The sequence below is a fragment of the Tamandua tetradactyla genome, chromosome 9 (genome assembly GCF_023851605.1).
Source record: "Tamandua tetradactyla isolate mTamTet1 chromosome 9, mTamTet1.pri, whole genome shotgun sequence".
In the NCBI taxonomy this organism is placed as follows: Eukaryota; Metazoa; Chordata; class Mammalia; order Pilosa; family Myrmecophagidae; genus Tamandua; species Tamandua tetradactyla.
In genome coordinates, this window is record NC_135335.1 from 82,441,083 (window position 1) to 82,465,293 (window position 24,211).

Below are 24,211 nucleotides of genomic sequence, written 5' to 3' on the forward strand. Positions count from 1 at the left end.
TTACTGAATATCTACTTTGCACCCAGCACTCTGCACATGGGTTTAAACTCAGGTGGCCATTTTCCCTTATTGTGGAGAAAATAGACAGTGAGGGAAGAACGGGAAGTTGCTAGAGTAGGTTACCACTTTGTATTGGGGCACTAGGGTCTTTTCTCAATGACATTTTGAGCAGCTGAAAAATAGTTTAAAAATTATATTACTGTCTATCAAAGGACACTTCTAGGGAGGAGCACAGCCGAGCTTGAGCAATTCCTTGGTAGCTTTGGAGGCCGTAGTTCCCAAAGGTGGCCGTGAAGAGTGTGTTTGTAAGAGCCTTTGGATCCTTTGGCCTCTGCTGGCTTCACTGGTGGAATCTGCCTCTGTGACCACCATTTCAACCAGAGGGGACAGATCATCTGTGTGAGGCACATCTTTCCCCTTTCATTTAACAAGTGGAATGCAGGCAGCTGGAGGGCATGGTAAAGGAATGAACTAGGAGCCACCGAAACAACAATGTTGTAGTTCTCCATGGTAGATGCAGAGAAACAAGGGCCGAATTCAATAAAAGTATGGGGGAAAAAAGGCAAACTCTAGAGATTCTAATGTGGAAAGAGAGTTTGGGCAGTAAAATCCAGGAAAGCCAAGCATTTGACAGCTCAGGGCTCCTGAAAGTGAAATCTGATGGAAAGATTACATCCATCTTATTTACATGAATTGGGGAGCTTATTTCTTTCTCATTTTTTGTTTTTCACAGATGTTTTCAAATATGTTTTTAAAGTGCTCGTTTTCTTTTATCTTGTGTTTGTAAAAAAAAAACCAAAACATTTAAATATTGAGCCTATGTACTTCTATAGGAACAAATACTCTATGTGGTTGTGGTGTTTGGATATAAACATTTCTAGCCTTTCTAGAATTTTTAGGAGCCCATTAACTCTAATATTTAAAATTGAATATCTTTTATTTCTACTTCAGGTAGAGGAATAGTCCTAAACTTAATATTTTATTCCTAGATAAAATCTGAAACGTAAAAATTTATCTTTCAAAAATGGCAGAACAGCAGTATTTGTTGTATTAATGAACTTTTGTATTAATGAACTATAGGTATCTTAATGTGGTTCTTCAAGTTTTCTGTTGCACTTGCAAAATATTACAGGAACTATTAAGAAAAATCTATTCACTTTAACTTAGAATAGTTAATGAAATAAAAACCTGAGTCAAACAAGAAATGGCAGAACAAAGCATAAAATTTCTGGCATGTAGATGCCATTTTCTTCCAATCTTAAAGGAGTTCTAATGTTTTTAAGATTAATTGCTTGTTTACATATGTGTTGTCTATTCTTTCTTCTTTTGAATTTTCATCTGAGTTACCAAAACTCCATTAAGTTTTGAAAACTCCATTAACTTGGGAAACCTTTGCTAAAGCGTATGTGTTTTGGCCACGGTTGCCCTGAGTTAAGACTTTTCCAGGTTGTAGTTTGGGATTTAAGTTCCTAACTGCTAAGCAACATCCTAGATGTCCTTATATGATATTCATATCTTGCCAGTAGCCACATTGCATAAAGTGAAATAAGCAGGGCTTTAGTTCTTCAATCCATTCTATATATGTTTTACTGCACCTGCAGTGTATTCAGATTTCAAAAGGGGTAAGTTTATCAGTATGTCATAAGCTGACATTGATACAGGTCAAAATGAGTATATACTTTTTTGGTGTTGGAAATTGGTATAGGTTTTATGAAAAATCATTGTTATTCTCTGAGCTTTTGTATGTGGGAGGGGGGCGGGAGCAGGGGACGGACTCAGAAATAAAAGCTTTCCCCAAATGATCACTTCTATCTGGAAAGAACTTTCTTCACAGAGTCCATATTAACCCCTCAGAATGACCAGAGTTCCACGAATAAGTCTCCGTGTTCATTAAATTTCTCTGAAAAACCATCAGCGTGTTCCACATGCCTAAAAATAGTTCTTGACATTTCAGAAGCTATTTCTAATGGGGGGGGGGGGGAGAGGGGAGAAGCCTATGGGAAGAGGCAGCCCCCTTCTCTCCTCTTAATTCAGCCTTTTGCTTTGGAATCTTAAGTCCCTTCTCCCTGTTCATACTAATAGGATCATTGATATTCGCATGGCACAGGTACCTTCTTTGCCCCTAACTTCCCACTTTCCTTCTTTTTGCAGCTGATTTGGGGGAGTGGTAAGATATGCTATCAGCAGGGAGATAAAGGTCATTGTATAGACCTCATACAAAGAGTGGCAGGGATTCACCAGTAGGTTCCAGTAGCATCAGGACTTCTTTGTAAATGAGTATACACTGGCTATTTGTGGACATCTCTTTAGGAGATCAAATGAATATCCTGCCACAAGTATTAAGGAAGCACTTATAGACTGGAAGGAAGGTGTACCTCTGTTTCTTGGGACACAAAGAACTGAGATCCTGAGTGAATACAAAGCCAATGCCAACCAAATTTAGGTCCCCTGATCTGCCTTTCATGGGTTTTATTTAGTTTCACCTTGTGGTTCAGTGCTTCACAAGGAAGCTAGTAAATTTCTTGCTCAGTAGAAAAAAACTTAAACTGTGTAGAAATGCAGGATGAGTTTTAGGGGCAGTATGGAAGCAAAGAGAATGAGATGGTGCTCTTCAGAGGGACTATTTCTTTTTTATTTCTCCTTTAGAACTAGAAAATAACCAGTAACTTAGTCCCTCTTTAACAGCTCTTTTATAAGCCAGATGCAGCAAGAAGCTTGGGACACATCAGGCAAGAGGAATCAGGAGTTAGATCCTCTACAAGAAACAGAAAAAGAAAGTATTGCAGACGCCACTGCCCCTCCCCCCTCCATCCCTGACACCCCCCCCCCCCCCCCCCCCCCCCCCCGGCTATCCTCCAGTGTCATAGTTGCAATGGTATATCAGCACCTTGCCTGTGCGGGTTGAAACCTGTGTGTAGGACTTCCATACTTCCTCAGAAGAAAAAAGGCACAATGGTGTTGCCTGTAGGAATGTAGCTGGCTTTTAATTTTGACCTTATGCTAACTTGACTACATAAGCTCTCGGGCCATTCAAGGCTGTGATGTCCACATACAAAGCAAGCTTGGCTTTGGTTTTCAGCATGTAGATCCCACAAACGTCTATTGCAGGTATAACCCACCGTGAAACTGCAGAATTAAAAATGACTTTCCAAAGATGCTGGCTTGGAGTTTGTTCAAATTTTTTATGAACCACTAATGTTAATTCATACCAAACACAAAACATTCTAGACCAGCTGATGCTGTTTCATGTGCGTGTTGTAAGCTACTGAAAGCACCATGATAGTTTCAATGGGAGCTGAGACTCAGAATAAAAATCCATACGTTATAATCGCTCTTTGATGTGTCAGATGTGAGATGATTCTTAGGGGAGAGATTTGAACAAGCAGAACTAAGGGCAGAAATGCTGGATTGCTTTGATTCAAATTTTTAAAGACCTAAATTTCCATGCTCAAGGAATAAAGGGACCACTTACCAATTGTAAGTCATAATATAGGCTACCAGATTATTTTGTTTTGCTGAAAGAACAAAGCTGTCGAGCATGTAATGACTTGGCAGAGAAGATTGAGAAAGGACAATATAGATTTTGAAAAACATGGTGTCTTTTTTCAGTATTCAATGCTGCTGTGGTTTGTCTTACAACAATGAGGTGACAGTCTGGAGATGCCATGGGTTTGCAGACCTTTGTTTTGGGTCCTGGGAATCTGAGCTTTGTTACCTGTACATGGTGAATAATTGAAACCATGAAAACATGGGACAGACACTGTGGAGGTGTAATTCTGGGGTCCTTGTCTTCTGGTTCATACTATTCACTGCTAATTTAAGTACAGACTTACCAAACAATACAAACCTACCATGGGTCTGGTAGAAAATTAAAGCTGCATAAGTTACATCTTTTATTATTCTAATGTAAGTAGAATTATCTGCATATAATGTGATTTAATTTATTATTGTTTTGTGTAGAAAACGAGAATTAATGACTGTGGATATAACCCCTGTTTTGTATAATATACTTTATTTCTGGTGCAAACTGGCCATTTAAAATATCTACTTCATTTGGTGTTTGGATATAAATGTGTATGTGTTCTTGTAAATGTTTCTATTAAGCAAGAGTGCCACATACCCCAAGTATAACAATGTGTGCTCATTAAAAATTACATCCCACAGAAACCCTTTCCTGTTTATAATTCACTGCACAGATCCATATTCTTTGAGCACTTTCTGTTCTTGTCGGACTAGTTTAAGTAAAACATCAATGAATGGATGTGATGAATTGTAATGTTTGAGTGATAAAATGACTCATGGGTTTCTGCCCAGCAAAGAGAAGCTTGCAGAAATAAGAAAAGAATAAATTAACTTGAATTGACATGTAAGGGACCAAATCTTCGTGAATAATAAAAATTACCTTGAACCCCCAGGGCCTGAAGACCACATGATTCTGGACACTTGACCTCGATGACCCAGATTATTATGCCCCCTGCCCACTTTAAGGAGATCTTCAGTCAATTTTGCCACTCTGAAGAGCCCCCCAGGTTCCAGCGTACTTAGCAGATTAACCCGCCTCAAGAATTTGCCAGTTGCCACCGGATTGTGAAAAAGCTGCTTCACTATCTGGGAAGTTACTCGTGACTTATTTTAAGCCCGAGACACACAGAAATTCTCATGGATGGAGCAGTGTTCCCCTCGTCCTGCTTCCACTGCCAGTGAGGTCCCTACCATCACCACAAATGCCACCCACGCTGGGTGCCTGTGTTTTAGAAGATTCTCAGCAGGGTGCTGACTCAGGGAGAGGCAGGGCAGGAATGAAGGGTGGGCCTAGGAAACCTCTAAGAAACAGTATTCCCACCGTTCTCCCGCATCCCTTTTGGGACCATGGCCTCTATAGCAGTTAAGGTTCTTCAGAGAAACAGAACTGATAGGATATGTGGGGGTCCTCCATGATGGTGGTGGTGGGAGAAGATTCTGCTCTGACTGGTCAGAGCTTCCAGCTTCAGTGCCCCAGGGGGACCAATTCCAGGGCGCTATCCTTGGGTCCATCTCAGCCAGGAGGAGAGAGCAGGAGGCATGGGGCAGGTATACCACAGCTGGCCTGGCATTGTACAAGAGTCGGAGGAAAACATGTTTCACTGGCACTGCTCTGGCCCTCCGGGAGCTTCAGAGGAAATAAGGTCAGCACTCCCCTCTTGGCCCTGCCGGGACCCTTTTGAAAGGGGGTGGTGTACAGAAAAGGAATCTGTTCCTCCTCATTATCTCTCATCCTCCCAGAGGACGAGACTACTTGTCACTAGGTCAAATTGAAAAGAAATTTTCAGGTGCCTGATTTTCAACAGAAAAGACTCTTCTTATCTTGAAAGACCTCAGAAATTGCCAGCTTTGGCTTTTTCTTCCTTATCCAAGTAGACAGGAGCATATAATAATTCAACTGAATGCTTTCCATGGATCAGGTATGATTCTAAGTTGGAAGTCCTCACAGCAGTCCAGGGAAGTTGGGACTGTTATTATCCTTATTTTTACATAGGTCACACAGCAAGGCTATAAACCCAACGATACTGGCTCCAGAGTTTCCTCATCTATGAAATGGGAGTAATAGGAGTAAATGATGTAATTAATGCAAAGCAATTAGCACATTATTCCCTACTCATCTTCTACCTCCCCCTGTCCACCTTTCCACTCCTCCAGATGCTTGCCAACTCATGATTGTTAAGGGATATATAAGACCTAAAGAAAACAAACAACTTTTCCTTGTCTGTAGTTAATGTTACCAGATGGTTTATTAAATTTCTATATTTTAAAGCCATGCGACCATTTGTACTTTCTCCAATGGGAGTTGCTATTTAGGTCCACCCTAAAAGCCCATGATTTAGCATTAGTGTCAGATCATAAATCAAGGCTCCTCCAGGGGATATGGTCCCACCACAGTTATAAGGCATTTTTGACTCATCTCGAGATGTTGGGCTTGTATGAAGCAACATTCAGAGAAGCCTGGGGTAGAATGATCCTATGGTAAGTTCTTGTGTCAGCTTGTTTAGGTTATGGCAGCTAGTGGTTTGGTCAAACAAGCACTGGCTTGGTTGTTACTGTGAGGGCATTTCATGGATTTAAATCATCAATCAATTGATTGTCTCTAGGACTGATTACATCTATGATCAACTAAGAAGATTGTCTTCAGCAATGAGAGAAGTCTCATTAATCAGTTGAAGGCCTTAAAGGGTGAACTGATGATTTCAGCAGTCAGAAAGAATTTCTATCTCTACTTTGGCCAGCCAGCTTCTCTTGGAAATTCATAGAAACTTTCATTGGCGTTCCCAACTTGTGTCCTGCTGTACGAAATTCAGCCTTGCAAATCCCTGCAGTCTCATGAGCCAATTCCTTTAATAAATCTCATATTTATGTATAATTATATATATGTGCATAAGAGGTCTGTTTCCCCAGCAGGAACGTCTTGGATGATGTCAAAGGTATTTTATGCTTGAAAGCAAAAATCCAGCAAGAGACCATATCTAAATAAAGCTTGCCACCTGGTACCTTTATGACTATTCTCAACATTTCATTCAAAAGGAGAGTAAGGAATGGCCAGAATGTGTGCCTTTCACAACTTAACAACCATAGCTATTCACTACGAACTTTCTACATGTTAAGTTGTGCCAAGCACTGTAAAGGTGTTCATTTATTTAACCATATAATACCTTATGAGGTAGGGACTATGGTTGAGGTGTCACTTTGGAGATGTGTTAATTGAGGCTCAGAGAGGTAAAGAAACTTGCTCAAGCCCTTACAGCTAGCACAAGGCAGAACTGGGGTTTGAAGTCAGGCTGTTAGCTGTAGGCAATGGCTTTGCCAAACTGCTGAATCCAGTAGATGGTGGTTATTTTCATTCTTCTATGCATAGATCTCACTCCTTTTTATCACCTTCCATATCCAATCAGAATCCCATCCATCTCTTCCTCTACATTCACTTTGCCAGTAATCAAGTTCTTTATCACCTTGATGCTAAATTAGCAGAGAGCCTCCTGATTCTTCTCCTTATTGGTAAGCAATCCCATTTACTCATTCTTCACACAACTGCCGTATCAGTCTTCCTACAATCATGCTTTGATAATTTTACTCTCCTGCCTGATGACCTTTAATGACTCCCATTTCCCACAGGTCAGATTCCATATTCCATGCCTGGTGTTCACAGCCCCAAGACAGCACCCTCAGTCTTGCTTTATTGATTTATTATTCACTATTCCTTTGATTCAGTTAAATTGTGCTGAAACTGATTTACTTGCCACCCACTAAGCATTCCCTGCATTTTTCTGCCTGAACTTTTTAATTCTCACTGTTCCTCCTGCCTGGAAAACCCTTCTCTTTTTAATTGGGTCCATCCCTTATCTGCAGTTCAAATCCCAGTTCCTCTGTAGGCTTCTAACCTCCTAACCTCAAATGAGTTCCACCTTATTTCACGTTATTTACTGTCCCAGGGGTTATGAATGGGAGGTCCGCAGATGCATTTGGTTTGGCCACCCAGTGCTTAGAAAAAAAAAATGGAATTCAAACACCTTTGAGTGGGGCATATATGCCCTGGTTTGCCTCATTCCCAACCACTCTTAATGTTCTTGCATCTACCTCTCTTTACTAATATGTATTAGGACTTGGAGGCTTGCAAGCCTGGTTCAGACAATTAATTGGACAATCAGGCAGAGCTTTGTTCCACCTTATTTATCCTCTTATCATCATAACTTCAGAGCTGTGGTCTTCAAAGAATTCTCTGACACTTTAGATTTAATCCTTTCCCCCTTAAACTTCTTTGACAAGTAAGTTGTGATACCACAACAAAATATTTTCTGCATAGGGGAATTTTTACTTGAAAAAACTCTGCAGAATTTTTGTAATGTAAATACAGCATGATGTTTTTGCTTTCTGAAACCAGATTTTCTTAAAACAGATATTCTTAAATGGCACCCACTTGAAGGACTGTAAAGCTTAAATCTCTTAAATCCCTGGCTTTTCTATTTGCTGACTATGCTGATTTGAAGCTATTATGTACCCCAGAAAAGTCATGTTTTAATCCTGATTCAATCTTGTGGGGGCAGTGGTGTCTTTCAATCCTGATTCCATATTTTAGTGCAGAAATTTTTTATTAGATTGTCTCTACAAAGATGTTACATACCCAATTGTGGGTGTGACCTTTTAATTAGATGAGATGTGACTTCACCCATTCAAGATGGGTCTTGATCATTTTACTGGAGTCCTTTAAAACAGGGGACATTTTGAAAAAATGAGAGTGCAGATGCAGTTGCTTGGAGAACAGTGGCTTCAAACCTGACAGAGACACAGATATTTGGAGATGTTTGGAGCCCAGCAAACATCACCATGTTCTTTCCCTATCCTCATATTTCATAGATGAAGACACCAAGACGTACACCAGATTACCTGTGTGAGATTTCTGGCAGAGAAATGACGAGAGCTCACTGGTCTAAGCCCTATGACTCGTGATTCTCACCACGCCCGATGAGGCAGGTAGTATTGTCACCTCTTTTTCCAAAATGAGGACTGACACACAGAATAGTGAAAAAACTTACCCACAGTCACTGATAGAATGAGGTATGAGAGTGGGGACTGTTCCAGAGCCCAAGCTCTTTTCACTCTGCCATATGGCTCAGAACAGTCAGTAGTGTCATTCATGCCATAACTATTCCTAAAAGACCCTCTGGGGTCTCCCTTTCTCTTGTCTTCTGGGCACCAAGACCTAGTCTGTTTATCTCCAGAGACTTAGGGATCTTTGTTCCAGATGCATTTGCTCTTCATTGTTCCTCTGCCATGTACTGCTGTATCATATGCTCATCACTGTGGTAAAGTAAAGGGAGGATTTAGGATTGTAGTTCAGGGGTTTCCAGTACCCAGCTATAGACTGATGGCAAGGAGGGGGAATTTTACCAGTTTGTGCTGAAATTAGAAAAATTAGGACCATATAGGAAATTTTTCATAAATATTGATTCAATACTTACTTAAAGATTGCCTTTTTGTCTGAGATTATAGCTTTATGATTAGTGTGTGAGTTGTGAAAATTCCCTTTCTTTTATAAAACTGTACTGACAATAGTTAATAGGTTTATTTTTTACTTGATGAAGAACCAAGTTGGCCATCCTTACATTTTTTATAAATGACTCAAATTCATGAAATATATCAATTTGGAAACATTGCTTTAATCTGTTGTTATCTGACGGAATTCCAAAATGTTCTCTTATTTGTTGTACCATGAGAATGTATCTTGTCTTCTGGGCATCAAGACCTAGTCCGTTTATCTCCAGAGACTTAGGGATCTTTGTTCAATAAACCCCTGATGGCTATTCTTTAAAGGGCCACACATAACCTGGGTCCTGCCTGGATTCCTAATAGTTTATCTTTGTTTACTTTGAGAAATCTCTCACCTTTGAGTATAGTAGAGGAATTAACAATTTAACAAAACATTTCAGACCACCACTCTTGCCTTCGAAAGTTTTCATAGTTGTTACTCAAAACCAGGACCCAATGTTGAACTTCAAGTTACACTAACAAGGAGCATCTGTATAGTGATCAGATCACTACTCACCAGTTTATAATAATAGTAATAATGTGACAACACAGTAGAGCATTTTCCTAAGTGTATCTTTCCAAACTATGACACTGAAACATTTTTTTCTTACTTAAAACCTTTTCTAAACTTAGCTGCTTTGGCTTGAGAAAAAGAAAAGCCTCTGTTTCCAAATCCCTGCATATGTCACGTGGATACTTTTCTCATTTTATTCTCATTTCTACCCATGCAAGATCTTATATCTTCTCATCCAATATAAACCTTGGCTCAAAGCTATCCTTAGACTTCATTTAAGAATTAACTACCATTCTCTGGTTCATCTCTGTCATACAAAAGATACCTAACAACCAGTGATGTGTTGAGGGATAAGAGAGGGAGGGTGATACAATGAGAGCCAATTATTGAATTTTCAGGAATTTTGAGAGCCAGTTGGTAAACAAAGCTATTACTAAAAACTAAAATAAATGAGGTTACAGCTAAATAAATTTTATCCAATAAATACTTAATATACATAATTTCCTAGTTATCGTACTTTATTTTGCTATTATCTATGCTCATGAGCTTATTTTTGTCTTTTGTATCTGTGCAGTGGAAATATTGTATGATAGTGTGCTACTGTGTATCATTTCTCAGCTCCATGTTCAGAGATGTTATGTTGGTAGATTGAAATTGGTCATGGTGGGAGTATTTACATCATAGAAATCAACAAATGACAAATCAGGGCGCCTTCTGTTCTGAGATCCTGTTACTAAGCACTTACCAGCACACCACTGCTTACCATTCATTTCTTCCTACGAGGCAGACTTAGAACTCATCCCACCAATGACACTTTTCATTTATTGATAAGTAAATTGACGTTCTGAGCAGTTAAGTGATCTGTTCAAAGTCTCACAATTGATAAATAGCACACTCAGGATTACAGTGCAAAGTTTTCAAACGTTGATCTATTGGTCTTTTTATGCTAAAGAATGAAGGACACTTCAGACCTTATGAAGACCCTGGATTTTTTTTTTTTTTTTTTTTTTTAAAGAGAGAGGGAGGAAGGGAAGGAAAGACAGAGAGAAGAAAGGAAGGATGGAAGGAAGGAAGAGAGGAAGAAAGGGAAACATCTTTTAAACATTTTCTTGTTTTATTATATTTTGTTTGTTTGTTTGTTTCTTACATGGGCTGGGGCCGGGAATCGAACCGGGGTCCTCCGGCATAGCAGGCAAGCACTCTTGCCCGCTGAGCCACCGCGGCCCGCCAGACCCTGGATTTTAGGATGAACTTCACAGTCTGATAAAGACCCTGGAGAAGGTTCTGCCCTGAAGGTCTACCATGAGAATAATGGTTTAAATGCCTGTGACATAAATCTTTCAATTATAAATGCATTTTGGAATTCAGCTAACAGTTCCAAATTATTATCTCACCAGACACCCTCCTATTTTGGTGAGGTTTGTGTGTGTATTGCAAGTTGGAGAACAGGAGAAGAAGGGTGACACAAAAGGATGGAAATAACTAGGAGACTGATAATTTAAAGCTTTGCTGTTGAATCTTCTAGGTCTCCTGTCTCCTCCTATAGATACAACCTCCTTCCCAATATACAATATACTTATTTATTGTGCACACACATGCCCAAGGTAAAGTTGAAAACATGATAAAAATGTTTAAAATATAGTAGGCCTTCCAAGACTTCAGGCCACAACCATTTACAAATTATTAGCTCCTTGACATTTATAACATTGTGTTTATAAGATAGAACCAATACATGCACATTCATATTAAAGCAGAAAAACTTTTCAGACTTTCCCCAAAATGAATATAATTTCCTAAGTAAAATGAGGAATCCAGCATCAGCCTCCATTATGTAAACCATATAAACTCTCAGAGTCCAACCACTATTTCTTACTCCAACCTTTTACAGAACCAAAAGTGTTTTGTATATACTTAATTTTATTCCCATAGAGTTAATAATATGAATCTAATAATTGATAATAAATTAAAGGCTCTCTCTCATCTTCTCAGGATGTTATCTGTATGGCCCAGCCACTGCCTTATGGTGGTGGCATTTCTCCTCTGCATGAGTGGTGAAAGAGCCTCCCTGGCATAATATCTATGCATCTGTAATGGTACTTCCAATTCACTTCATTCCCTATTTCACACCCAAACTCCCACCAGTCAAACTTTTCCCTCATTTCTATCTTAGGAGTTCAGACATATTGTAAATGTTTCCTTTGACAACACAACATATAAAGTTAATAATAGAGTGCTTGCCCAGTGGTATACTAAAATAATGGGGGAGCAGAGAATGGACTTGGTATTCAAACTGCAATGATTCCTTGAATCTTTTAAGTATTAGTGATGCTTTCTGGTATACGAATGAAAGACTGGAAACATGCAAGAATGGAAGATTGAGTGTGTCTAGGACTTCAGTGACTCTCTGGGGAATCAGGATCATTTAGATGTTGACATACTCTTCTTTTTCACTGTCATTACATCCAAACAGAATAGCTGGCAGTGTAGGAAGGTTAGCCTATTTGAGTTTAACACAGAACTTGCAGTGAAGAAAGGATAAATTGTATTTAGGTAGCTATTTTAGTTTGCTAATGCTGCCAGAATGCAATATACCAGAAATGGGTTGACTTTTAAAAGTGAATTTATTAAGTTAAAAGTTTATAGTTCTAAGGGCATAAAAATGTCCAAATTAAGGCATGCAGAAAAAGATACCTTGATTCAAGAAAAGTCAATGGCTGGCATCTGCTGGTCCTTCGGCTTCTGGTTTCACATAGCTTCCCTGGGGGTGTTTTCTTTCTGCATCTCCAAATGTCTCTGTCTGTATCCGCTCTGTGATTTTTCAAAATGGCTCCCTCTTAAAGGACTCCAGTAGTGGATTAAGATCCAACTTGAGTGGGTAGAGATGCATCTCCACGGAAACCATGTAATCAAAAGGTCCCATCCACAATTGGGTGGGTCACATTTCAATGGAAGCAACTTAAAAAAGATCCTGCCCAAACAATAAGTTTGCCCCACAAGATTGGACTAGGAAAAAGAACATGGCTTTTCTGGGGCACACAGCAGTTTCAAACTAACACAGTAGCCGAGATAGATTTTATAGTGATGTGTTCATATATTGTGTAGAAGATACAGAGTTCAGGCACATCCTATCTCAATCAAATTTACTATCTAATTCCTTCACTACTTGGAGAGGAGGAATCTTGATGCAACCCAGACTTCTTGCCCTTTGCTTGAAAAGCCCATGGTAATTCAGCTGTACTGGTAGGTCCCAAGGGGGTTCATTCTTTAAATCCCTTTTGAATATGTACAGGAGACATTCCTGCAGCCTACTTAGGAAACTATTTCTTGAGGAACAGTCATCACATTTCTGAAAAATTATGGTGGCAGCTGATCCAAAATCTTGGCCTTGAACTCCAGCCAATGTTTTCTTGACTCCAAAGTGTCCTGCCAAAACAAAGTAATTGCACAGCTGACAGAACCTCTCTTGTTACCTCTTAGGAATGACCATAATTTATAGTCTGCAATGCCAATGGGGGTCTCCCAATGAACATACAGCAACTCCGGATGTATTTCAGTGAGTCATCTCAGGGTTAAGTAGCCCTGTCATATCTACCTCCTCAGGAAAACATGGAGTTCCTTGCTTAAGAATGAGCATCACAGATAGCGATCTCTGTTTTCACTGTAATCATGTACTTTTTTTCTTCCAGGTGTCTATTGGTTTCCTGACCCTATAGTTAGTACCACTTACTGAGATCTCCAATTCTTCCTCCAGGTGCTGACCCCATTCTTGAAGAGGCCATGACCAAGCTGTTGATACAGAGATTTTTAAAGGAAGGATATCATATTTGGCTTTCAAAACAGGCAGGGCCTTTCCTCCAAAAAAGGAAGAATATTCAATTTTTCAAGAAGAACATTCTTGGTATTTTAGTACTTTTTTTAGGCATGATAGTTTTGGGGCTTAGGGTCCTGGGGGCTAATATTATAGAATCCAGAAGGCTTGGAATGGGAAGGCAGGGAGAGTGGAAGATGTATCACTACATTTTGTGTACCCGGGGGAGTAGATGTGGAGCTAAAGTTTTAGGGGTGACAAAATGCTACCAAAGCTGGGGAACCCTAAGATTCCCCAGGGTTTATTATTATAGTTAAGTGGTTTCAGTGTCTTCTGCTTTCTGATAGGGATGAACATATCTAAAAGAAATGCTGAGATAGGTTCACTGTGTTCTTCAGAACCAGCAAATGGGAAGGAAGGTCGGGGGACTGGTTGTGATGAGATGGCTGGAAGTCACCCAAGGTCACCCAAGAGAGATACCTAGTCATGGTATGAATTCTGAGGCATTCGTTCTTCTGTTCTTGCATGGCAGTTATAACCCAAGTACATTCTGTTTTCTGCAAACTGGAAAACTCTCCGCCCCCTTAATACTCAGGGGAGGGGCAATTGGTTCATGCTCTTGATGCTCTGGTATTCATATAGTTTTGTTTGCATTTGGGGCCCCTGGAATTTTCTCTTAATTCTTTGGTGAATTCAGCTATGCATTTGAAAGAATGTTATATTTTATCTGGAATTTCTAGTTGTTTCATAGTCGTCAGTTTCCAGGCAATCATATTCTTCATACTGTCATAAATGAAAAGGTTTTTCAATCTGATATAAAAGGGATGGGAAGAAATCAACAACAGATGCCCTCTCTTGTGTCAGGCATTACTGGAGTCCTGAATCAGGATCTGCTAGGGCAGATTAGTTTTTACATGGCCATCTAGATTACTCCCAGGAGGAGTTTTTTGACAGGGTCATATTGCTGTAGGGCTTCTGGGTTTAACTGCCTGGAGCACCTGATAGAGTCCCTAAATCTTTGTTGGTGATATTTTCCCCCTGGGCTCCAATTCATACCTATAGCCCAGATTACAGCTCTCTGTTTGGTAGACTCTAACCAACTGATTTACCTTATTTCTAATATTTTGTTATTCTGTGGTTTCTCACTACCAGATTGTTTTTCTCCAGGCCCACTTCACTCTTTTATTTTAGCTCCTGGGATGTAGCATTTTTCCCAAGTCTTCTCCCTTGTACTAAAGAGTCATGAAGACTCTTCCTTAGAAGTTCTGAGGGGGAAAGAGTGAGTCTGTAGGATCAAAAGTTCAGATTTTTGACGATGTTCAGAATGGAGGAGACCTGAGGTTAGCACAAAGGAAGTCTTGCCTGAGCCTCTTAAGCCCCACTTATAGTCAGAGGTTATCATCTCAGCTGCATCTTCATAGAGTCTTCATTCTGTAGCCTCTAGTAACTGGGAAGGAGAAAAGACCAGATCCCTTAAATTCCCTGTATCCTCTTCCCATCCATTTTCTTGTAAAGAAATCTTTCATGCAAACTCTCTTGACATTAACAGCTCCTCGAGGTCATGGGCAATGTCTTTCTTATTGTTCTCCAGAAGATCCTTGTAAAGATGGGCATTTTGAAAACATCAGATCAATCAACCTCTGCTTGCTCAGTTCAGTTTTCGAAGACAAATGAGGATTCAAATACTTTCAAAGAAGTTGTGACAAATTAAGAGTTTTCTGATCAAGGAAACATCTAGAACTTTAATGCTTGATTTCCACCCCAAATTTTCATTCAGCTAATGTTTATCAACATATTCCACCTGGTTTAATTATATAAACTTTATAGCACAATCCTTATAAGCCTTCTGTTGTGCTTTCCTAGTGCTGTAAAGACCATTACATTGGTCTCCATCATACTTCTGTGATCTCATCACAGGGTCAATACACAGCATCTTTTATGTACTTGGACTGGAACTACAGGGATCCACTCCCTCCTGTCTTGGTCTCTCCTTAAGATGGGGTGGCTGGGTTCTTTTGAATGTCATAAAGGTCACCTTGGTTACCTTTAAGGAACAGCCATAAACAATATATCATTTTCACTGCAAACAACTCTTTTGTTCATCAAATTTTATTTCCCATGGAGGGAAAGAGAGACACATCATTGGGTATCTTATGTTGCCTTTCTACCTGTTATGCCTCTCCTCCAATTCATGGCTCTAGAATAAGAAATCACACTTCTTACTCTCCCTTTATGTCCTTATTATTGCTTTATTTACAACCTGCACTCATTCTATGAAGCAGAGCACATAGTATAAGGAGAAAGTAGCACTCATTTTTGATGGATATTTTATTTTATTGGGAGGTACCCTAAAGTAAATATGTGTGCTGACATGTGCTTTATCAAGCACAAACACTTTCAGTCCACTACAACTGAATGTTTGCTGAACTTGAAATTCATTGGCTATTGATGTTTCACAAATTGATTGGTATGGGACCATGAAACATTTGGGTCATGAGATCAGTGTCATATTTGTCAAAATTATGCACTCTTGGTGAGGCAACAGATCCAACGAACCACACCAACCTACACTTCAAAATATCTTGCCAAATTACAGTCAGAATAATTAAGGGACCAAATGAGGGCACTTTAGATAATTCAGTGAAGGAATTGAATTTTAGGAAGGAATCATTATTTTAGTTGTGACTTCAATGTTCTCTGATTTCTAATAGAGAGAAATATATCTAGAAGAAACATCAAGGTAAGAAAACTTTCCTTCATGATCAAAACTAAGGTGAGTATAAATCAGATTTTAAAATTTCATGGCAGAGAATAAAGATGAAAGAAAACTGATTTCTTGATGATGTTAATGATTCATTCTGGGGCACTTTTATTTTTTGCATGGGCAGGCACTGGAGATTGAACCTGGGTCTCCAGCACGGCAAGCGAGAACTCTTCCTTCTGAGCTACCGTGACTAGTCCCCTGCATTTTTTTTAAAATGCAGTTTTAATGAGATATATTCACATACCATATAATCATCCAAAGTGTACAATCAATGGTTCACAGTATCATCATATAGTTGCGCATTCATCAACACAACCAATTTCTGAGCATTTTCATTAGTTCCCCCAAAATAAGAACAAAAAAAAAAAAAAAGAAAACCCAAAATACTCTGTATTCCTCACCCTCCCTATTATTTCTTTATTTTTGTTCTTCTTCTTCTTATTTTTTTTTACTCATGTGTCCATACATTCCATAAAGGGAGTGCCAGCCATAGGATTTTCACAAACACATGGTCACAATGTAAAACTATATAGCTATACAATCATCTTCAAGTATGAAAACTACTGGATTACATTTCAACAGTTTCAGGTATTTCCCTCTAGCTATTCTAAAACACTAAAAACTAAAGAGAGATATCTATATAATGCTTAAGAATAACCTCCAGAATGACCTCTTGACTCAATTTGAAATCTCTCAGTCACTGAAACATTATTTTGTTTCATTTCTCTTCTCCTTTTGGTCAAGAAGTTTTTCTTGTTCCCATGATGTTGGGTCCAGGCTCACCCCCAGGAGTCATATCCCATGCTTTCAGGGAGATTTACACCTCTTCGAATCATGTCCCATGTGGGGAGAGGGCAGTGAGTTTACCTGCTGAGTTGGTTTAGAGAGAGACGCTACATCTGAGCAACAAAAGAGGTTCTCTAGGGGTAACGCTTAGGCATAATTAGAAGTAGGTGTAGCTTGCCCTTTGCAGAAATAAGTTTCATGAGGGCAAGCCTCAAAATTGAGGGCTCAGTCTATTAAACTGGTCTTCAATGCTTGTGAGAATATCAGGAATTCTCCAGGTGGGAAACTTTAATATTTCCACATTTTCCCCTAGTCCTTTAAAAGTGTTGCCACACTTTTGAGAACTTTTTTAAAGTGACATCATTGTTTAAGCTAGTAGAGTGTTGTGTGTGTGTGTATTTTTGCAGGGGTGATTCTGTTATTTACAGTCCAAAGCTTCCAAGACCATGTATAGGATTTGGTTTTACCCTACAAGCAATGGGAGGCTGCAGAAGAATTTTAGCAAAAATGTGATATGGTTTGATGAGTGTGTTTTAAAAAGATGCTCAAGTTTTGGTGTATGGAGAGTGTGTCATGTCTTAGGGATTTAAGAGTAGATAGGAAGGAGCAAAGGAAGACAAAGTTTGAAAGGGTAAAAATAAATTTTGACATACTGAGTGTAAGTTTTCCTAGAGGAGATGCCAAGTAGGCAGTGAAATACATGGGTCTTGAACTCAGAAATGAGATCTAGGCTGGAGAGATAAATTTAAGTGTCATTGATATATGCATAGTTATTGAAGTGCAAGAATGGGTCTAGGATGAATCCTTGAGGAGCCTCAACATTTAATGGATGGATTGGAGAGGGCAGGTCTCCGAAGCAAATAGAGAATGATAGGCAAGGTCAGAGTGTTCCAGATACCCTGCAGCAAGTACATGGATTTGCACTTAAGAAATCCATGGATAGAGGGTTGGGCTTGATAATTTCTCAGGATCCTCCCAATTCTGAGTTCCTTAATTTTGAGATAATTTTAATAGTTCTATAATATAACAGTGATGAGAAGTATTGTTGAATCTTTATAAAATCCCAGCTATCAAATAACCCCTTCTGCCTTTGAGCTCACATGGCATATTATCTGTGCTCCTCATATGGCACATTCTACCTTGTATTGTGGTATTGTGGTTGTTTGGGAATATGTCTCATTTTTCCTACTAGACTAGGATTGGAGGCCAGGAGTTATGTCTTATTTCTCTATCCATCTCTCTCCCCAAACTGTTCTAATTGACAAGGTGTTTTGCATATAGTTAAAAATCAATTTTTATAAGCATTTGTAAATAATTCAAAATGCTGAGTGAAATTACTAAAATTTGGCTTTTGTTGTGGATTCTTGAACTTGATCTAGAAAGTATGAGTGACTTTAAAGGTAAATAAAAGCATGCTCTGAAGATCTAAGGGTCATGGAACATTTCCCTGAAGTTTTCCATCTGGTGAGCATCTAACTATTTAAGATGTAATCCTAAACTTTCAGATTTCTGATTATTCTAATGATCAAAACATTCAGAAGATGAAATACTCCTCACTCTGACCAGGTATTCGTATGCCCCCAAACTTGATCAATTTCCTATCTCATGTATATTAGATCCTTTCTCAGCTGTGGAAGAAAGGAATGTTGCAATCGGTCAAAGTAGGCTTCAAAAAAATGAATTTGCATCAGAGATTAATATGCTTTCCCAGATAGCTCAGTTCTGAGAGAGTTTTTAATTGATCTGATAACATTCAGCTGAGTTAATTATAAAATCAAAGAGTTGGCCAATAATTGGCCCACTATTCCTATGTGGCGATTAAATAAAGCACAGAGTAGAAATTGAAATGAAAGCTACATTTATTGGAATCTACTACTTATTGGACTCTTTAACATTGTTATTTCATTTGATGAAAGAAATAAGACTTGCACATTTTCTAGTTTTGCTTATATGTTTCTGAATAATTATGAATTTTGACTTTGTAGACAATTGTCAATTTAACATAAAATATTTTTTAAGTTAAATGATTTCAGATTTTAAGCTTTTAAGAAATTCAGATGGACTCTTCTGTTTTCACATATTTAACAGTACCTCAAAATACCCTCTTTCTTAAGCCAGCAACCATTAAGTTACTCTTAAACCCACACTAAGTACCATTTAGCATAGTGGACAGAAAGCCTGACAGGTCTGGTTTTTAGTATCAGTAGTGTCTTTGTTGTGGAAAGATGGCCGTTCCCAAATTCTCACTACCCTGTACAGACGTGTTTACCTCAGGCAACTTTATAGCTCAAACCCTACTCCTTAGGGACTTATAGTAACTTGTAAATCCACGAGGAATTTTTTTTTTCAGCAAAGCTCTATTTCTTAGTTTATTCTTGGATTAGTTTTGTAAGAGTAGATTCATTCTAAGGCTCTAATGAGCAGCTTTATTTTTTCACACTGAAAAGAACACTTCTCTTTTTCCAACATTGAGCTTATGATGGTCTTAGAATTTATGTCCTCAGTTATAGTCCCCATTGAAATCTTAGAAAATACTCACCATGGCTTTCCCAGAATCCAGTACTATTCAAAGCCTTTCTTTATGTAGCATTAGAAAATGGAGACCCATAAAACTATTTCACATGAATTTGTTGTCTAGTTAACTTCTAAGAACATTGGCTCTGCTCTTCTAGTTAACCAGAAATCAAGACAGTGGTTTAATAACTGAGGAATGTCTGTTATTAAGGGTGGTGAACATGAAGAGGATTTCCATGCTAAGCTACTCAGAGCTGGGCTGAGGGTAAAGTTATTGGAAAAGATTTGAGCTATATTTTTTATATAAAAAAAAAATAGAGGTCTTCAGAATGATGCTGATGAAACCAAGCTGAAAATTGCTAATGGTCCCATCGCCCATTTGGCTGATATGCTGGAATCATTTGTCTATAGTTGCTTTGGGTCATTTAATTTCATCGTCTTCTATGATGTGCTCAGTATATGGGGTCTTTTTTACTTTCTACTCAGAGCTGAATTTCTTTTTAGCCTTCAGCACTTGCTCATTTCTGTTCCATTATTTCCAAACTGCATTCCTTTCTGCTTTACCTCAGTTAAAATACATCTCAAGAGTATTTCCCTCTTTTTGGATCATACAACATGAAATCTTTTAGCTGAGAGGTATCTTAGACTTCACATAGTAAAACTTTTTTATTTTACAGATGAGAAAATTGATGCACAGAGAAGGGAATGGAATTGCTGGTCATAAACTTACTTAATAGAGTTTGCCATAGGTTTTAGGTCTTTTGAGCACTGATTCAGCCACCTGCCCAAGAAGGCAATATAATCTGAAGCAGAGGTCAGAACCAAGGCACATATCTGAACAATTTGTTCTCTTACTATATCACCCCATATCAATGTTTGTAAGCCATGTAATAAATTTAGTGGCTTAAAACAACAAACATTTACTTTCTTACAATTTATGTGGGTTGAGATCTGGGCAAGGCTTAACTGAGTTCTCTGCTATAGGGTTTCACCAAATTGCAATAATCTAAGTATCAATCAGACTGTGTTTTCATCTGAAGACACAACTGGAGAATTCCCTTCTAAACTCATTCAAGTTGTTGGCAGAATTCATTTCCTGGTGGCTGTTAGACTGAGGGCCCCAGCTTCATTTTGGTTGTTGGTGGGGGACTGTCATCTACTTTGAGAGACCACTCTCACCTCCTTGCTAAATGGGCTTCCTAATGTGACTGCTTGCTTCTTCAAAGCCAGCAAGGGAGGAAGTCTCTAGTAAGACATAGCTTAATATAACAAAATAAACATGAGAGAGACATCCTATCACCTTTGCTATAGTCTATTGGATAAAAAATATGTTCCAAGTCCTGCCTGTACTCAAGAGGAGAGGATTATTGAAAGGCATGAATACCAGGAGGCACACCTCACTGGGGGTTGCCTTAAGGTCTGCCCACCACAACTCTAAACAACTGATTTACTTAGGCTAACAGAAATAAATTCCAGATAAGTAGTACTCTCACTGCGGATCATTTTCCACTTTCAAACATGTTTCTAGCATTGTACCTCAAAGCTTGTTCTAGTTTTACAGCTGCCAGAATGCAATATCCCAGAAACAGAGTGGCTTTTAAAAGGGGAAATTTGTTAAGCTGCAAGTTTACAGTTCCAAGGCCATGAAAATGTCCCAATTAAAGCAAGTGTATAAAAATATCCAATCAAAGGCATCAGGGAAAGATACCTCAGTTCAAGAAGGCCAATGAAGTTCAGGGTTTTTCTCTCAACCGGAAAAGCACATGGTGAACATGATGCCATCTGTTAGCTTTCTCTTCAGGCTTCTTGTTTCATGAAGCTCCTCCAGGGATGTTTTCTTTCTTCATCTCCAAAGGTGTCTGGCTGCATGGGCTCCTGTAGTTCTCATGGCTCTCTAGTTTTTTAAAAAATGTTTCATCTTTTAAAGAATTCCAGTCAACTAATAAAGATCCTCCTGGAATGGGTGGAGTCACATCCCCCTCTAATCAAATGTTAATATCCACAATTGGGTGTGTCACTTCTCCACAAAGATAATCTAATCAAGTTCCAACCTGCAGTGCTGAATAAGTATTAAAAGAAAAGGCTGCCTCCGCAAGATGGATCAGGATTAAAACACGGCTTTTCTAGGGTACATAATCCTTTTAAATAGGAATAGAGCTCTATCTTCTATTGTTCAAGATTGTTATCATTATTATCTATGATGTTACAGAGTTACAAAAGACAAAGTTTTCAAATTTATGGGTAAATGAGATCAAAGTGTTAGTACATAACACAATTAGGTTCCAGTTTTATCTCTATGTTAGTGTAATGGGAATAATATTTTGATATATGTTAAAACGCTTTTCACGTTATGTGACCTCCTCTTATTTGGTTAGAGGCATCCATTTGCTTTGAGGGAAATTAGGATTTTTGCAGCAGGTATGCAAAGATGAAAGCAATGCTCAGATTTCAAATTCCAAAATGGAAATTTTGAGCCCACAGACTGATAATGCTTTGAAAAAAAATAAAAGGTGAGAGAAACAGATTTTCTAAACTTTAGCTCCCAGCAACATTTTTGATTGTTTTTTTAAACATTTTTAATGTGAAATATAGCATATATACAAAAAAGCAACATATATCAAAGTACAGTTTAATAGGTAGCAATATAACAGATTTCAAAGTTTTGTGTGGGTTACAGTTACACAATTTTAAGTTTTACCTTCTAGTTGCTTCTGGGGACTAAAAAGAATAAATATACTGTTATTTGAGACTAAAAAGGAAGATCAATATTTTCATACTCATTTGTTAGATCCTAACTTCTCTGTTATAACTTTTCCTTCTCCTTTAATCCTTCTCCCAATCTTTAGGGATATTTGAGTTATGTTCATTCTATCTTTTTCGTGTTGAAATGGGGTGTTGTCAATATGGGATGGGGGATGGAACTGGTTGATGTTCTTGGAGAGACTGGCACTTCTGAGTTTCAGAACTTATCTGACCTAAGAACCATCTGAAGGTTTTAGGTTTCTGAAACGTAAACTTAGTGCATGAAACTTCCGTAACATCTCCAATAGAGCACGGGGAATTCTTTAGGGTTAACAAGAATGATATTGGTTGGGGTTTGGCAAACTGTGGCAAATAGCAATATCTAGCTGAAGCTTGCGTAAGAGTAGCTCCCAAAATAGCCTCTCGCCTCCATTTGTACTCTCTTAGCCACCTTATTTTGTTACATTTATTTTCCCACTTTTCTGTCAGGATGGCATTGTCGATCCCATGGTGCCAGGGCCAGGCTAATCCCTGGGAGTTATATCTCATGTTGACAGGGAGATTCACACTGCTGGATGTCAGATCATTGAGTTTTAATAAGAAATAGGACAGAGGGGACTCTGATATGATGGCAGAGAAACCTCTGAGACCAAGAAGGAAAAGAAGTAATGCCTTGCAGTCCTAGTAGACTATGGGAATGAGAGAGGTATTGATACAAGGGTTGTTTGGGGTTTTGTTCAAGGCTAAAAGTTCAAAGGCTGCAGACATATAAAGATAGGTATATGGAAGCCTGGTCATATTGGGACTATCAGCTAGTTCCCTTATGTTCAGTTTGAGGAAAGTTGCAAACTTTGGTATTGGCCTCAAAATTAGTTGAGCTTCCATAATTTCCAAAATGTTGTATCACTAATACTAGGTTGCTTGATAGATTGACCCTAGGAACTATTCCAGGCATCCCCTGATATGAATGTGAAATTCCCACATTCCCGAGAGTGGGCACATGGAGATGCTGAGAGGGCTTGGAAAGATTCACAGCATATGTTGGGTTTGGGACCAGAGACGAAGAGCCAAAGCCACTGATTTCAACTGTGGATGCCAGTATAAGGCCCCCAAGTCTCACATAGAGCCAACCACTCCTCAGGGATCCCAGTCCAGGGATGGGACAAGTCAAGTCACCCCATGGCACAGACTAGTGAGGACCAGAGGATGTACTTGGATTTGGAGACTCTTTTCCATCATCGTAAAGTTTCATGATTACTACCTTCATCCAGCTGAAGAACAGGGTCTGGATTGCTCCAAAGGACTGGAATTTTACTCAAAAGAAACTGAGCCAGTTTTATCCAGCTTTAAAGACTTTTCTGAATGAGACACGATTATTCGGAAAAAAAAATTTTTTTCCTTGCTACCCAGGAGGGACTTATGAAGATGACTATCTCCATTACCAAACATTTATAAAAGCCACATTTTCTTAGCACAGCTGACAGCAGTATGTGTAAATTTGTGACCAACTACACTAAAATTATGAATCAAATAAAATAAGATATATTTAACAGCAGTAAATGTAAGATCCTGACTTTGAGTTAGAAAACATGTAAGTACAGGATGCGAATATTTGGTTTAAGAACAGCACGGCAGCACTCAGCAAGAAGAAATTAGGAGTTGGATTAGTCAGAAATCTTTTGGTTGTGACTTACAGAAACCCAATTGGAATTAGGGAAAAAGGCAAAAAGGGAATTTATTGGTTCTTGGAATCCAAGAACAACCATACTGTAGGAAGGAAAGGGAAGTCGCTGGGTTTTAAGGATAAATGGGGCAAGGGACGCAAAACCCTGGGACTCTCGCCATTTCTAGTCTCAGCTTCTCTTTGGGTGGCAGTTTTATTCTTGTTAGCTATTGACCATCCTTCCGCACAAGGCAGGATTGTGACCTTTAAAGACTTCTGAGTCTCACCCCTTATGACTTTTGCTACTAGACTTAAGAGAGGTTTGCTATTTAAAATACAACCAGAAAAACTCTTTGGAAGAATAGG

General features: G+C 38.8%; 2 long non-coding RNA genes across 3 annotated transcripts in view; one reads left to right on the forward strand and one right to left on the reverse strand.

Annotated features, from left to right (window-relative positions):
• LOC143647203 (uncharacterized) overlaps positions 1–24,211 on the reverse strand; it is a 234,497-nt gene that overhangs the window by 3,632 nt on the left and 206,654 nt on the right. The gene's annotated exons all lie outside the window — the stretch shown is intronic.
• LOC143646177 (uncharacterized) overlaps positions 15,192–24,211 on the forward strand; it is a 30,494-nt gene continuing 21,474 nt past the window's right edge. The window contains exons 1-2 of one of the 2 annotated variants that reach the window (XR_013157364.1): positions 15,192–15,522; positions 16,088–16,149. This is a non-coding gene — a long non-coding RNA (uncharacterized LOC143646177). The remainder of the gene's footprint in view (positions 15,523–16,087; positions 16,150–24,211) is intronic. The other variant, XR_013157365.1, reaches the window with a different exon arrangement.